Here is a 17,970-nt window from a genome sequence, read left to right as displayed (position 1 = left end):
ATTCATTTGTTCATCATTCCTTAGTGCCATTTTAAATAGCATCTCTGTAGTTTTGCTTTCGTAACTTATAAACACTACAAAGAACTGCTTAAAACAAAATTATGTCCAACTCTCGACTACATGCTCGCAGTATCGTTTGTTCCTATATTTACTTTTTCTTCTCTTAATTTTGAGTGTAGTAGTGTCCGAAATATTCAGGCAGTTACTGAACTCTAGAGACCTCCTCCAGGCCTAAAGACTTGATACTTTTTGCTCATACACAAGGAGATTTGCCTGTGGATTTAGGTTTTTACAGACAATTGCAAGTAAGTTTTTTTTTTTTTTTTTTATGGGGGTCCATAAAAGGCACTTTCACTGCTTGAAGCTGTGCTACAGTCTTAAGTCGTGCAGCTTGCAAGGTGGTTTGTTCCTATATTTACTCTTAGACAATCAGTCACCATTACCATTAAAAAGTTATTACATTAGAAATAAAAATAAAATACATAGCTTTATTTAAAACATTCTGCACGAAGTGTTATATCAGTTATGGTTTCTTGAGTAAAAATACGTCACCACCTCCTACTCTTTTTGTCTTCCATACACCTCCAGTCTCTAAACCACCTTAGAGGATTATGCACTGAAAAATGAAGAAATTTTACACCAGAAATTCTCGCAAACCTTCTTTGCATTTGTCTTAAAGATATTTAATGCATTCCACTTAATCTGCCAAAATGGTAATAAATTATTAATATCCACAAAATAAAAATTACTTCAAATACAGTACCTAGTCTCCTCGGATTCAGCCAGACAAGAAGTATAGGGCATTTCAAAAGTCAGTTCAAACATTAAACCACTATAAATATTATAATATTTGAGATAGGGAAAAAACAAAAACATCACAGTGTTGGACAAACAGTGGGGTTTACAAAGCATTGGGAAGATGTCTGCCATTCTCTTGTTCAACGTACAACATTCTGTCTGTGACACCATGCACAGTATTTTGCAGATAATGTCTTGGAATATTGGCAATTTCTTGCGACATGGCATCTTTCAGTTGCAGTAGGGTTGTTGGATGTGTCAGGAAAACTCGTTCTTTAAGGTAACCCCACAACCAAAAGTCGACCGGATTGAAATCTGGAGATCGCGGAGGCCACATTCTTGGAAAGTGCCTACTGATTACTTTGGTCGGAAAGCGAATCTCAATTACGCGTGTTAACTCCACCATTAATTAATTTTTAGTGAGTTATTTTACGACGCTTTATCAACATCTTAGGTTATTTAGCATCTGAATGAGATGAAAGTGATAATGCTGGTGAAATGAGCCTGGAGTCCAGCACCGATGATTACCCAGCATTTGCTCATATTGGGTTGAGGGAAAACTCCGGAAAAAACCTCAACCAGGTAACTTGCCCTGACTGGGAATCGAACCCGGGCCACCTGACTTCCTGGCCAGACGCGCTAACCGTTACTCCTCACACAGGTGTGGACAATAATGGAATAAGACAGACTGTTACAGTAAATGGGGAGCACTACTACAGCATGTTACAGAACTTCGTCATCCTTAGACTGAGGAATCACGATATGGAAAACATAATCTTCATGCAAGATGACACTCCACCCTACATCTTTATCGCTGCAAAACAAATTAATTACACAGATATTTGGTGATCGTGTCATCACGAGGCACTTTTCAACAATGTGGCCTCCGCGATCTCCAGATTTCATTCCGGCCGACTTTTGGTTGTAGGGTTACCTTAAAGAATGAGTTTTCCTGACACATCCAACAACCCTACTGCAACTGAAAGATGCCATCTCGCATGAAATTGCCAATATTCCAAAACATCTGCAAAATGCTGTGCATGGTGTCGCAGACAGAATACTGTATGTTGAACAAGAGAGCGACGAACATCTTCCCAATGTTTTGTAAACCCCGTTGTTTGTCCAATACTGTGGTGTTTTTGTTTTTTCCCTATCTCAAATATTATAATATTTATAGCGGTTTAATATTTGAACTGACTTTTAATATAACCTATATCAAACTATATAGCTAAAAATCATATAAATCTAATTCCATTAAGTTAGTAAATACATGAGAAACATGAACACTTACTGATCTACAATAAATCAAGAAAAATATACCAGTATTTCAATCACACGATCACTATAACAGAAATCCTTACTCGCAATAAACTTCACTGTCTTTCATAGGGACTGGGTGATCTCAGTGTGTCATGCTTTTCCTGTGATATCTTAATGTCATCACAGATCTTTATCTTAGCCACCATACACATTGCGAGACACGTAACATAGACTGCTGCGAGTAGTAGATGTCTTCAGTGACAAATTAATAGGCAGAAATCTGTGAAGGAATATTGAAGACGAACAGAAAAATCCACTTCTTCTGGAACAATTTCAAGAAAAAAATGCCAAGAAATTCACTCTGTAATAAGAGAGGAATGTGTGGATATCTGGGTTCAACATTGTCATCATCAACTTTGAGGCTGGTGAGTGCTTTTAAATAAAGCTGTGTAGTTTTGTTTTTCATTTTTCAATGTAATGATGACAATTACTGCTAATGATGAGTAACTGTCGAAGAGTTTCTCTTGAGATTACCTTGCAGACTGTATGATGCAAGCCGAGAGTGCAGCTATGGACAGTTGAAAGTGCCATTTACAGGCACTATAATAGAATTAAGGAATGTTTTTACTTGTGACAGTTAACATTATGAGTGAGGTGGAGGCATGTTGCCATAGCAATGCCCAATCACACACCATTCCCCTCTCACCCTGCTGCCACCAACCTTAAACAAGGGTTGCCAGTTCAACAAAATATACGCATGTGAGTCGGTTGGTTTTTTGTGACGGCATTTCACTGTTCATTGTGCTTAGTTTTATGGTTTAATATTCATCCCCGACACTTCATAATTTTTATATTTTTTAGTATTGAAATGTGTTGTAGATGATCAATGTTCGGGTACCAGTTTTACAGGTTCATTGTTGAGACTCTCTGTCTTACTCGCAAACAGTCAAAATTTGAAGTGTGGTTTCATTCCTGCACATACAAATTTAAATCCATATTACTTGTTTACGAATTCACTTATTTTGGTATATAATTAATTAGCCATTTGTGAATAAATGTACTTTAAGAAAGAACAAAAATATTTCTTTCAAATAATAACAGCACATAATTCGTTTATGTAACAAAATTTACCCAGCCCTCAGAAGGTTAATATTACATTTATTATTATTATTATTATTATTATTAATATTATTATTATTATTTTTATAGATACTGCTGTTATTATTAAAAGTGATGGTGTGGTAGTGGCAGTAGTGGTATTAGTAGTGTGATAGTATCGCTTGATCAAAATTTGTTACACTTAGTTCTGTGAACTTTTACTACCGGTACTTTTAATTTAGCGACAGTGTTTTTTAGTCAGTCAGCTCTAATAACAATCTTGGATTCAAGATACCTGCATTAGAAATTAGAATTCGAGCCTAATTTAATGCAACGTGAGATAAGATGTAGTTCTGAATTTGAAATCTGCTGTCTCTTCCGTCTCTCACTACAATGCAGCAACAACGCACTCCCCCCTGTGACTCCACATACAACTGTCAGAAGTACAAACATTCGTTAATTCTAGTATAGTAAGGTTTTTAAATCAGGTCCATCAACTATAGTTACCAGGGGTTTAGATGTGTAAAGTATAATTTCATTAGTTCCGATAGGCTGTTTCTTAATGATATTATACTTCTGTCTCTCTGAATAAATAATTCGAAGAAGGTGATACCTAGAAATAGTCTAGGTGACATATCACGCTACTTTGTTAATTTAAAGTTATTATGAAAGAAAGTGTGTATTGTCTGAATTGTTTGTGAAAATCTGTTCAAGTCACATAGTTATTTTCTTTTCTTTTGTGGAATATTGTAAGAATATGAAACTAGGTTGAAGCCAGAGAAGGATATAGAGGAATATTTATTATATTGTGCTGCGATAATATGTTGTTAAAAATAGTTATTTTTCAACTTTTTTCAAGTATATATTACCTGAATAATTTCGAGGGCAAAATTGTTCCGGAGCCGGGTATCGAACCCGGGACCTTTGGTTTAACGTACCAACGCTCTACCACTGAGCTACTCGGGAACTCTAACCGACACCGATCCAATTTTTCCTTCTATATCTACAGGCCTCAAAGTGGGCTGACAACCGTCAAGCAACCAACTTCGAGTGCACACTAACTCCGTGTGACTTAAATTGTGGTTTTCTGTTAACGAACAGTGACGTGTATTATGCAAATCAAGATTTCAGGTATAACTCCCTGTAAAGTTGATTTGAATAATTTCGAGGGAAAAATTGTTCCGGAACTGGGTATCCAACCCGGGACCTTTGGTTTAACGTACCAACGCTCTACCACTGAGCTACTCGGGAACTCTAACCGACACCGATCCAATTTTTCCCTTCTATATCCACAGACCTCAAAGTGGGCTGACAACCGTCAAGCAACCAACTTCGAGTGCACACTAACTCCGTGTGACTTAAATTGTGGTTTTCTGTTAACTAACAGTGACGTGTATTATGCAAATCAACATTTCAGGTATAACTCCCTGTAAAGTTGATTTGAATAATTTCGAGGGAAAAATTGTTCCGGAGCCGGGTATCGAACCCGGGACCTTTGTTTTAACGTACCAACGCTCTACCACCGAGCTACTCGGGAACTCTAACCGACACCAATCCAATTTTTCCTTCTATATCCACAGACCTCAAAGTGGGCTGACAACCGTCAAGCAACCAACTTCGAGTGCACACTAAATCCGTGTGACTTAAATTGTGGTTTTCTGTTAACGAACAGTGACGTGTATTATGCAAATCAAGATTTCAGGTATAACTCCCTGTAAAGTTGATTTGAATAATTTCGAGGGAAAAATTGTTCCGGAGCCGGGTATCGAACCAGGGACCTTTGGTTTAACGTACCAACACTCTACCACTGAGCTACTCGGGAACTCTAACCGACACCGATCCAATTTTTCCTTCTATATCCACAGACCTCAGTAGCTCAGCGAAACTTTAGTAATGTATACTTTGTTAAGCCACGTAGTAACACTTGCCAAAAGTGTTATATCTTAGAGAAGAAGATGTTGGAATCTCAAACTGAAGAAGAAAGCAGACATCTTAGGAAAGCTGACCTCTTCTATTTACAGTTGAAAAAGAAGTCATCTTTGTCTAAGGCAGATGAAACTGTAGAAACCACCTGCTTTGATTTTCAGCAGAATATGGATCTTCCTACCATACCATCATGGGATGTTTTCTACAGCAGACAGCTATGGCTTTACAGCTATTGCATACATGTAAGCAGCACTCATAAACGTTAATTCTACATGTTTGATGGAAGTGCTGGTAAAAAGAGTCCCAATGAGGTCATTAGTTTTCTTGACCATTTCTTAGCTACAGTTTGCAAGAAATCTGTAAAGCATATATTCATGTTTTCAGACAACTGTGCAGCACAGAATAAAAACCATACTATTGTGCAATATTTATTCACATTGATGCAGCAAGGCATCACATCATGTTTTCAGAGCTGGGTCACAGTTTCCTCCCCTGTGATCGCTCATTTAGACTTCTTGAATCACAGAAGAGGAAAATGAACGCCTATATGTTCCGCAGGACTGGTATAAAGTCGTGAGACAGCTCCAGTAAGTCAATATATGCTGAAAAATTTCAGTGAGTGTTACCAAAGCCGCTACAAGAAACAACTAAAGAACACTAGAAATGTCAAGTTCATGATTTCTCCTTACAGACTATTTCAGTATAACATGCGACTTAAGCAGGTTGTTCGGTGTAGTGAATCATTGGATGCAACTTTATTTTTTGACTTTCCTATTATGTAGAAGAATGGCCCTTCTTCCCTCATATACCAAGAAATATATTCAGAACATCTCAAGATAAAAGCAGCCAAATATAAAGATGCTATGAAGTTGGCATGTCAGTATGTGCCACAAGCTGTTATGCCAGTTTATGGGACTTTACTGTGCGACTCAAATACACGTCAGACTGGAACTTCTGAATCTGATGATTAATGATAACTGAGAACGAAAATATATTCACATTTTGATATACTTAACTGTCAAACAACCCTTACATATGCTATCAACTTTTAAAAATTAAAGTTACTTAAAAATAATGTTTCAAAATACAATTAAAATGGTCAGTATCTTTATTTGGTGGAATAACAAGGTGGCTCCAACATATTCAAAATTTCCGTAATCCTAAAAAAATAATTTTAAAATCATCTGTTTCTTAAACAATCATTTACTTATGCCGATTACCATGTTATTTTTTAGTTTGAACGTTAGAGGAAGCATTATTAATTTTTTAAAGAGTTTTTTTTTTAATTATCTCGGAAAGTACTAAATTGGAGCTGCCTGGTTATTCCCCAAAACCCCTCAATTCGTAGCACGACAGTAATCCCACGTCCACTCGGCTTGCTGACTCCTATATTAATAATAAAGTGTTTTCATCTGCACCTCAATATCTTTTTGGCCGATCGTGCTTTTAACAACCTTACTGATGTTTTTGGTAGGACTTGTAAGTTAAACTTACAACACACGTGCAGTAACGAACTATCAATGTCATGCACCACTATGTGCTACGAGGAAATAACTAAATGTTTTATTATACATGTACTCTTTCTAAATTAATTTATTGGATTGGAGATTTGTGAGAAAACAGGAATTAACGTAGATAAGACTTAAGCGTGAAAACCATTTCTGACGACTTCTGGTTGTTGCTCTAAGCTTCACTTTCTATAATTTATTACAACATTTTCACAATTTCCGCCGAATAATAACAAATGAATAACACCTATCGACAAATACGAATGAATAATAACAAATGAATGACCCCTATGGACAAATAACAAACGACGATCACACATGAAAATATTAGCATCCAAAAACAAACTATCTATTTCAATTAAAAATTAAAGGAAAATATCATTTAATGTACTGTGAAGTAAAATGTTTGGACTTCACAAACATGTGGTTGATAGACGACAACATCGGAAATGAAATAACAGACAAACGAGGAATACTAAACAGATGGACGAAATATGTAGAAGAGTTATATGAGACAAGGAATCATCCAGATGACTTAGCTATAGAAGACGAAGAAGCCCTATCAAAAGACGAATAAGGATTTTCTATTTTAAGGGAAGATATTGAACTAGCGCTTAAGAAAATGAAGAATGGAAAAGCACAAGAGTTGATGGAATCCCCATTGAAATAGTGAAATGCTTGGGTGAAGACAAGAAGCAAATTCTATCATTATGCAACGAAATGTATGAGAAAGGCGAATGGCCTTTAGATTTTACGGAAACAGTGTTGATTCCAATACCGAAGAAAAATAATGCCAAGGAATATAACGAGTTCAGGACTATCAGCCTCATATCGCACTTGGCGAAGATTCTCTTGCGAACACTAAATCTACGTTTATATTCTAATATGGAATAACAGTTGAAAGAAGAGCAATTTCATTTCAGGAAGGGTAAAGGCACGAGAGATGCAATTGGACTGCTACGTAAAATTAAGGAAAGATACCTAGAGAAGAATAAAGACATGTATGTAGTATTTGTGGACCTACAAAATGTTTTTGACAGAATGGATTGGAATAAACAGATGGGGATCCTACAGAAAACTGGTGTGGATTGGAAAGAGAGAAGGCTGTTCAGTAATTTTATATGAAACAACAAGTCAACGTCAGGATAGGAGAAGAAATGTCAGAAGGAAGTAAAATTGGGAGAGGAGTACGTCAAGGATGTCCTTTATCACCTACCCTGTTCAAAATCTACTTGGAGGATATAGTAAAGAACTGTTTTCAGAACATGGGAGGAGTGATAGGAGGACGAAGAATAAAGTGCATAAGATTTGCTGATGAAATGGTGTTATTAGCAGAAGAGGGATATGCTGCTGGAGCTAAATGACAGCTGTGAGCAATAGGTATGGAATGAAGATGAATGCAAATAAAACGAAGACCATGGTCATAGGAAGAAAAATAAAGAAGGTAAACTTGAGAATTCTAAATGAGGCAGTAGAGCAAGTGGACAGCTTCAAATACTTGGGGTGTACTATAAGCAGTAACATGAGCTGCTGCCAAGAAATCAAAAGGAAGATAGTAATGGTCAAGGAAGCTTTTAATAGAAAAAGGAGTATCTTCTCCAGACCTTTTGAAAAAGAACTAAAGAAGAGACTATGTATTGCTTTATATGGAGTGTGGGACAGAAACATGGATATTACGACGAAGTGAAGAGAAGCGAATAGAAGCATTTGAAATGTGGATATGGAGAAGAATTGAATGTGTGAAGTGGACAGACAGAATGAGAAATGAAGCTGTGTTGGAAAAAAAAAAGGGTTGAAGAAAAAATTATGCTCAAACTGATCAGAAAGAGGAAAATGAATTGGTTGGATCACTGTCTGAGAAGAAACTGCCTACTGCTGTCAAAGAGAATACAGCTCTTCACAGAAGCCAATTGTTTTATCGAACTGCCCATGTTCCTGAAGAAAAAAAATATCAATAGCATCACTAGTGGTGATAATAAAACACAAACAAGCACACGTCAGGTGCCAGCTAGAAAATATGCTGAGAGACTGCCACTCAACCTCAGACAGCAGGCACAGGAAAAGGACAGAGAGCCCAGCGAATAGGGATTATAAAGAATGGACACTTCGTGTCGGTACCTTTGATGTAGCCGGACTGATTTCAATGACCTTCAAGCCAGCTAAAGCGTCAGATTCTGCTTTCTCCCTAGAGTTGGCGCTGACATCACACCAGCTAGTAGTCGACAAAGCGGAAATATAACACATATAATTAATACATCTAGGTACATTATGTACTCAAAATAAATTGGATCCATAAAATAATAAATCCGTCATTAACTGTAATGTCTAGACTCTAGAGTTCCTTTATAATGAGAGTTCAGACGTTGACCCCAACAACAATTAAAATATGTAATGATTTGATAGCGCTGAAAATGGAAAAACAAAACTCTTACGAGAAGTAAAACCATATACCTATATTGTATTATATACAAATATTAAATTAATTCGATTCTTAATTTTATAATGTATTATATTATTTTATAATATAATTTATGATATCTGAAATACAAAATACTATTATTACAACTAATTTGTCACTGAGAAATAAAGAAAAGCTGTTAACTTGAATTTATTTGAAGCAAAGCGTTACTGGATTATGCAATAAGGTAGGCGATGTTTGGATCCTGTGTCTCAACTCTATTCTCAATTATTATCTTAGCGTATGCTCGATTACACTAGCCTCTAGTGCTTGAAAGTGGAACTATACGCTGGCGCACAGAGAGACAAAACACAGGAAAATTCGCTCAGTGACCATTCTTTATAATCCCTATTCGCTGGACAGCCCAAGAAGGTCGACGAGTCCAAGAGACTGGGCAGAGACCATATGCAGACTCGAACCTTCAGCTCCCGGGAGGTGAAGGTGATACAGAGTCGGAGTCACAGCTGGTGAAATCAAGACAAGGAAAAGTATTACATGCTATGTAATATTACATAGATTTATTGATGAAACAAGGCTGAATTTTGTGTGTTTTAAATACAAAACTGTACATTTGTGAAACATTGTATAATAAAATTAAGGGAGGACGTTGGAAATAATATTTTACCTGTGTAATTATATAATGTTAAATCATAGTTGGCTATGGAATAAGAGTTAAATATGCCACTGTGGTAAAAACAAAAGAGGGCTCGTCGTTGTTGTGTTTTTAACCCATTTACACCCGCTGTTCCCAATTGGGAACACGTACTAAATCATGTTCTGTACAATTAATGGAAGATATAGCGAAAAATTTCTTTAATGTATATTATTGTCTTGGTACTACTGCTTGTTTTGAAATAAGTGTAAATCTCAGTTTTTCAATATTGTTGCATTTACAGTTGTCTTAATTTGTGTCATGATGCAACATCATAACTAGTAAGAAATGATAAGTTATAACTAGTATACTTTCTTCTGTAACTTAGTCAATTATACATAGTATTATTCTAAATATATAATTTCAAATGCCTAGACACATTTAGTTTCGAAATAGTTCAAAACATTATGCTGCAGTCATTTCAAATTTCAGTGTTGCCATTTGGGAACAGTGGGCTCGAATGCTATGGTGTAAATTTCTGTACAATTGAGTGTGAGTGAAATAGTTGAGACTTATTGCCAACTCTGAAGACAACCTTTTGGAGAGTAAAATCGTTCTTATACCAGAGGCTCCCCTCATTTTTTTAAGTTGGTTATTTAACGATGCTGTATCAACTACTAAGTTATTTAGTGTCGATGAGACTGGTGATAGCGAGATGGTATTTGGCGAGGATTCGCTATAGATTACCTGGCATTCACCTTACGGTTGGGGAAAACCTCGGAAAGAACCCAACCAGATAATGAGCCCAAGCAGGAATCGAACCCATGCCCGAGCGCTACTTCAGACCGGCAGGTGCCTTAACCGACTGGGCCACACCGGTGGCTTTTCCACATTTCATACAAGGACAGCAGTGATGAAGATATCAACGTGGAACGACTTTCTGGTAGCATCAATATGCAAAGTAATTGACGGGGAAGTAGTAGACTGTAAGTGCAGATCGATTATTACTAAAAGAATGATCAAATCTCCGACGTGATGATCCTAATGAACATCAGTGTCTTCAAAGCAGTGAATCTAAAACCTCTACAATTTCTGGCCTTCAGAAAACGACTGCATGCAAAACATCTTCCACAAAAAAAGAACAAAAATTATCACTGGGTAAAACAAGATATTGTTTCAAGAAAGAGTTTAAATTGCTGCAATGGTTTCATGAAAGTGATGGCGACCTGGTGAAGCTGTTCGGAGTTTCTACGACACTGAAGCAATACAAAGTAATGATTTGTGATTTCACAAATTTTCACGCCTTCCAGTAGAGGGAATCCAACCTGAACTTGAAACCTGGGGAAGTTCGAATCTTTTTTCTCTCTCTTGTTGGCTAGTGATTACTGCAAAGTTCCGTGGTACAGAATGGATTGGGAACAAAGTCCTGGCAGCCACAATACAGCCATTGGTGGAGCCGTGCCTATAATTAGACTCTCTCAGGTAACAGTAACGAGCTCGATAAATATGATCATTTTGCTGAAGTTGCCTCTTTATGGGTGCGATGCATAGACATTTCGCTAGCCAGCGCTACGAGCGTGCTAAACTAGCCCCAGATATCGACTGATTATTTGTACAGGATTCATATCATATCATGTCGCTAACACTGGTTTATGAATACGAAAAACGTTAGTTCGCTGATCATCCACCGGAAGCCCGTGCTAAGAATACGGCCCTGAGACCATTTGAATGAGAGGTGTCCGTGCTGTGAAAGCTGTAGACAAGGGTCACAGATTTCATGAGATGTGATGGAGTCAGTCATTTTATCACAAGTAATGACAAACAGTCACGTTGTGGACAATACAACAAAAATGCAAGGATGATGTGTAGCAAGTGCAAAAAAGCATTGCATTCTCTTTACCTTCATCGAAAGTAAAGATGAACACATAGGTGATTCATTTACTTCAATTTCTATAAATCTGTTTTATTCATTATGGCTAATTTGTTATTGAACAATATTGTAAATTAGGGTAAATTAAAAATAGTATTTTTCTTGTAAAATTGCAATAAAATCTTGGTAACTACCACTAATATCAGTAGGCCTAGATTATTTTACGACGCGTTATCAATATTTTAGATTATTTAACATCTGAATGAGATGAAGGTGATAATGCTGGTGAAATGAGTCCGGGGTCCAACACCGAAAATTACCCAGCATTTGCTCATATTGGGTTGAGGGAAAACCCGGAATAAACCTCAACCAAGTAAATTTCCCCACTGGGAATCGAATCCGGGCCACCTGGTTTCGCGGCCGGACGCACTAATCGTTACTTCACAGGTGTGGACACCATTAATATCAATTCTGCAATATTTATATTCCAATCATTGAAACTGAAACTTTACCATCCCCTTTACTCCCACTGTTCCCAAATGGGAACATGCATTATTTACGGCGTAAATGATTTGAGAGGGCCTACAATCATCTTATTTTGTTTCTTATGTGTCAATAAGTAGGAATATATAAAAAAAAACCAACATTTTTAATAAAAAAATAATTTGGGCATAAATGGGTTAAAAAGGTAAATGCTTCTAGTATGTTCTGGTAATAGTAAAACTTCCTCTAATAAATTTTTTTCACAACCAACCATATTTCGACTTATTTTCAAGATGCTAATATTATCTAGTCTATTTATTTCTATCCAAGTAATATTTATAACATGCTTTCACTCAAATTGTTATAAACTAAGACAACTACCTAGGTACATACAAGTTAACTCACACCTTCCTAGCAGTAAATAACTTCAATTCCTTTCAATCCCGTATTATCAAGAGAACTAACAACTACAACAGGTAGAAGTAATAGGCTTGATGGTTGGAGTAAGAGAATCCATTCCGAAACAGTTTGTTGATTTTTGCAAGGTTTTTCATTTGCCATCATCCATAATAAAATTAGCAATGTTTGTTTACTTGCATTGATAGGTTCGATTGCATTGTTAAAGAATCACCTCAGATAAGACACTGCACTGTAATTTCTTCTTCTCTTTCTTTCAATGGTTTCATATTCATAACAAATTATCCATCTAATATGTACTATTCAAAATGTTGTTTTTGTAAATGATATATGTACTTTGTCTTCTAGGCAATCACTGTTTAGGGAAAGTGTTGGATAATAATAAGTTTTTCATTGTTATTAAAATATATATTTTTATCGTTGCATAGCAATCAGTCTTCTATAACCTCAATACTCGATTAGAAATAGATATTCTGTGACCAAATTATTAATAGTAATAGTATAAATGTAGCACTATTTGGTGATATCTCACTTCATTTACACTTTTAACACCAACAGCATCCTACAGTAAGTGTCTCAAAAACTAATTAATTTGATGTTATCGGATTCAGAATAATAATAATAATAATAATAATTAGTGATGAAATATTAATGCAAATGCATACAGTATGTGTAGGTATGTAAGTTGCATACCGGTACCTAATGAAAATTAGTAATTACAAGTTTCAAGTCTAATTATTATTATTATTATTATTATTATTATTATTATTATTAATGCATGGTTGTTCGTGTATATGTGTACATATTTTGGACGTTCATGTATATTTCAACATTAAGAGCACATTTTTTATTTTCTGTAGCGAAAATGGTTTTCCAGTTTTCTGTTTCTAGTTTCCTGGTCTTTGGTAAAACATCTGGGTAGTACCAGCAATTATTTACTTCAGCTGAGCACGCGGGTTCTCTACAGAATTCGTATTTGTATTTAACTTGGGGAATACGTAGAAGCTACTAAAATTGAGCGGAAAGCAATAATTTCCATTTTATTTAGTTAGTTGGTACTTACGACTTTAAGGTACTGGTATGAATTTTTGGGTAAACTCCAGTGCACGGTATAGTTCAGTGAAGTTGGTGTGTTTGTTTTGACGTTCCTTGTATTGTGATATATTAATAAGTTGGTCTGTTATTTTGACTTATGCAAATTAAAATACCAGTGTTTTCAGCTCAATTCCAGTAGTGTATACGTATTCCACAAGACAAATCAGGGAGTTCTGAATAAAACACTTCGTCAGCTAACGTAAAGAATAACTGGTGTGAAGAAGTTGAGGCAAATTGGCAAAGTGCTTCAAGGATGCGATAGTGATGTGGACGTTAATCCTATTGAATTACCAGATTATAAGTTTTGTACCGTTGTCTAACTTGACGATTTTATTTAATAACACTGATATAGTTGAAATTGAATTCTCTTGTTCTGAAGATCTTCCCCGCTTTGATATAAGAAATGGCAGCGCAGATAATCGAATAGCTATATTTCCTGTTCTGGTATATTATCTATTTCCCACACACTAATTTTTCATGGATTGGTACTCCAAAGATATTTATTGTTTTAGATATCGTCATATTGGAAGTTTTTATAAATAAAAGTAAAAAATATTGTTCAGAAAAATATTCCTATTTGCAAGATATATTGTGGTTTACATAAGATTATCTTATAATTATGTTACAATATTATATTTTAACTTTTATGTCGTGGAGATTTCATTTAGAGAAACAAGGAGAAATGAATATAATATATACATGATACGTATTTTCTCTTCATAACTATCACAGCCAACCAACATTTTCTCTTTCGTCGGCCTCGGTAGCGTACTTGGTATAGCGCTGGCATTCTATGCTCGAGGTAGTAGGTTCGATCACAGCCCAGTCAATGGCATTTAAGTGTATTTAAATGAGACAGGCTCGTGTCAGTAGATTTACTAGCATGTAAAAAGAACTTCTGCAGAACAAAATTCCGGCACACCGGCGACGCTGGTATAACCTCTGCAGTTGCAAGCATCGTTAAATAAACCATTTTCTTCTCTTTCTTTTATCTGTGCTTCCATAGAAAACTATTTGGTTTTTCCAATATAGCCACTTTGCTGCTTTATTTCCTTTTAGAGTAATATTGGTGTAATTGAAGCTTTTTTTTATCTTTGTTGTTCCATATATCAATTTAAGAAGTTCAAAACCAAGAAAATGTTATGTTTTATTTAACGACGCTCGCAACTGCAGAGGTTATATCAGCGTCGCCGGATATGCCGGAATTTTGTCCCACAGGAGTTCTTTTACATGCCAGTAAATCTACCGACATGAGCCTGTCGCATTTAAGCACACTTAAATGCCATCGACCTGGCCCGGGATCGAACCCTCAAAGCCAAGAATGATTGCAATCAACATTATTTACTGTTTTCAATATTGTAAAAATTATATATACATTATTCATCTTATGTATGTTAATGTGAGCTATAATAATAATAATAATAATAATAATAATAATAATAATAATAATTATTATTATTATTATTATTATTATTATTATTATTATTATTATTATTAATATTATTATTGCTATTGTTTGTATTTTGTGTTCGCACATTCGGCGTATAAAATTACTATTTATAGAAGATAGTTTACTGTTGCAAGCAAACTCTCAGACCTCTGTTGAAGATGAAAAAATTCCCGTCATAAATATATTATTTGGCAATGTTGACGTCTACCAATAGGGATCAATTCCTGTTAGTCCCACTGTAGCCCATTCGCCTTCGAAAAATTTTAAGTTATAAGATATCCTTTCTCTAATGAAATAAAAGAAGTTTAAAGCCTTGGAATGAAGTTTTTTCATCACTTGTATTATTCCGTTTTACAAACATCGTATCGATTAGTAGGGAAAATGCAAATTGCCTTGGTTTCGGAAACTCTAAAATCGAGATTGATATCTTTCCTCCTTGAGGTGAAAATGCTATCGGCTGAGGAACCTTCACAAAGGAAGTATCCTCTTTATTAATGGTTATTTATTTAAACATGTGGGACGTGCGCCAATGGAAGTGAGGCGAATGCTTCGAAGTAAATTTGAACAATAATTGGAATTTAGTATTTGTTTTCTCTGGGGCTACAACAAAGCCGAGAACTGGCGTGTATTTAGTTGCGTGTTTTTCCAAATACGTAGAACCAGTTCTAATCTGGTATCATCTATACAGCCACACTTGGGACCCCAGTTCATATTCTTGTTACAAGTAATTTGCGATAAAAAAAACCTTTATAAGTACATTTCCACTGTATGCCAGTCTGACTCGTTTCTAATTTCAGAAGTTACAATACATATTCATTTGTGGACCTGGAAATGGATTTCTGTCGTCGATAAATGTGCGGTTAGCTATAGTTTTCATAAAAACTAAATCCTGATTTTTATTAAATAATATTCGTGTGATGTACTGGACACTGGAGAATTAATTGAAAACTATTGTTTGTGAAAGAAAAGGAAAAATATGTTACATGTTGTAGCAGTCACAAACAACGAAATACATGTGGATCTAGTCGTTTCCATCCACTTCACTATTAAGGTACCTCTTTGGCCTTTCTCTTTACAACGAAGAAATTGGCACCCTCAATGGGAAGATTCAAATCTAAGGCCGGCAGCAGACTCATGTTAAGTAACAATGTGTGTAAACACAGTCACATCGAACGGTCAGTGACAAAACCATCCTGTCCGAGACAGAATGTCCAAAGTAGTACGCTGCAGGCCTAAATGAACATCTTTGGATAACCATTGTTGCTTCTTCCTTCATTTAAAACGGAAGACCTAGAAGAATGCTTTATGAAATGGGGAAATGGATGAATAAATTTTAAAATACAATAATTATACTCTCTAATTTCCATTGTCACTTGAAACCATATAAAGTAATAAGATACAGTTGAAAACATCACTATTTGAGTCAGAATTATCCATTTCAAATGTTTTCACGGTTTTATCTTCAAAATCTAACCCTACATTGGCATTTACTTTTTACAAATTATTAAACTATTACTTAAAATACAGTCATGGAACTAACGTTCATATTATTAATGAATTTAATTATCTTTGCTGCTTTATGAAACATTTTATTAATTTTATTATTTATTTTAGTAATATTATGAGCGTTTTCAACTGTAACAAAATAGTTTTTCTGTGATGTTTCAGTGGAAGATGGCGGTCATCCAAATGAAGAACCGAATTTTCGCAATTTCATTACGTGCGTTCTAGTAGGCATAGCTGTTGGAGCTGCCATTGCCTGTTTCATGTATAGATCACAAACTGAACATCCCACAATAAATTATACAACAAACATTTATTTAACGTAAGTTTTTCAGGTGTTCAGAATTGTTCAGTAAGTGACGTAAGGTGTATTTTATCAGCCCTTGAAAAAAAATTGTGCGTGTTTATTTGGGTACGTTTATAGAAAATGGTTGTTTCCTTAAAATTAGTTTTCAAAGTAAATGAAACATATTTTTTAAGACATTTACATGATTTTCCAATTAACCTACAAAATTGGTTAGGAAAATTATATATTATATTATACAATGGAGGAAGTTAATAATAATCCTCTTGTCATTTTCAATGCTACTGAATAAATGGCATGTACTTAAATATAATTTTGGTTTACTATCAGTGAAACTTATATATACAATTATTTTGTTTTCATTAGATTTCAGAACAGTAGGCAACCAACAGCAGCAGGTATCTTCGAAATGGCAGCGCGCTGGCAGGAGTAGGTGAGTGTTAAGAGCAGCGGGTATCTTCGAAATGGCAGCGCGCTGGCAGGAGTAGGTGAGTGTTAAGCTTCAGTATGCTTGCAGCGCTCCACACCTGTGGAGTAACGGTCAGCGCGTCTGGCTGCGAAACCAGGTGGCCCAGGTTCGAATCCCGGTCGGGGCAAGTTACCGGGTTGAGGTTTTTTCCGGGGTTTTCCCTCAACCCAATACGAGCAAATGCTGGGTAACTTTCGGTGCTGGACCCCGGACTCATTTCACCGGCATTATCACCTTCATATCATTCAGACGCTAAATAACCTAGATGTTGATACAGCGTCGTAAAATAACCCAATAAAATAAAAAATAAAATTGATTTAAATTAAATCCATGGTATGACAGCTCGTGAGATGGCTGTCTGTTTGCCTCTCATCCACATCTAACCAGTGGCATGGACCCCCCCGGACTACGGTCGAGATGGGACCAGTACCATGAAACGGCGTAGGCTCTGGATTAGGACGGAGTTCGTCTGTACAGCCACAGGGAGCATTTTGCAATAATTGCAACTTATTTTTTTCTCTATTACAGTATTCAATATATGAAACTAATACAGTATACAATATATATGAAAAAAAAAAAGTTAATTATTTTGAATGAAAATAAACGTTTTGATATTTTGAATTTTTTGAACGTTTTTCTGTAGGTTTGGTTTTTTTCTTATTCTATTGCACATAGGAATTTCAAATTTTCACAGCACATTGCCACAAGTCCTGTCCCTAATTTAACATGAGATTTTCAA

General features: G+C 35.7%; 1 protein-coding gene and 1 long non-coding RNA gene across 5 annotated transcripts in view; one reads left to right on the top strand and one right to left on the bottom strand.

Moving 5' to 3' along the window:
* Positions 1-17,970, bottom strand: part of LOC138693789 (uncharacterized) — a 180,436-nt gene that overhangs the window by 114,415 nt on the left and 48,051 nt on the right. The window lies entirely within an intron of this gene.
* LOC138693794 (uncharacterized) lies at positions 15,549-17,835 on the top strand. The gene is made up of 2 exons (XR_011330452.1): positions 15,549-16,780; positions 17,129-17,835. It is a non-coding gene; the product is annotated as an uncharacterized lncRNA (long non-coding RNA).

The sequence above is a fragment of the Periplaneta americana genome, unplaced genomic scaffold (assembly GCF_040183065.1).
Source record: "Periplaneta americana isolate PAMFEO1 unplaced genomic scaffold, P.americana_PAMFEO1_priV1 scaffold_21, whole genome shotgun sequence".
In the NCBI taxonomy this organism is placed as follows: domain Eukaryota; kingdom Metazoa; phylum Arthropoda; class Insecta; order Blattodea; family Blattidae; genus Periplaneta; species Periplaneta americana.
Note: the sequence above shows the minus strand (reverse complement) of the source record. Positions and strands in the feature narration are given on the sequence as shown.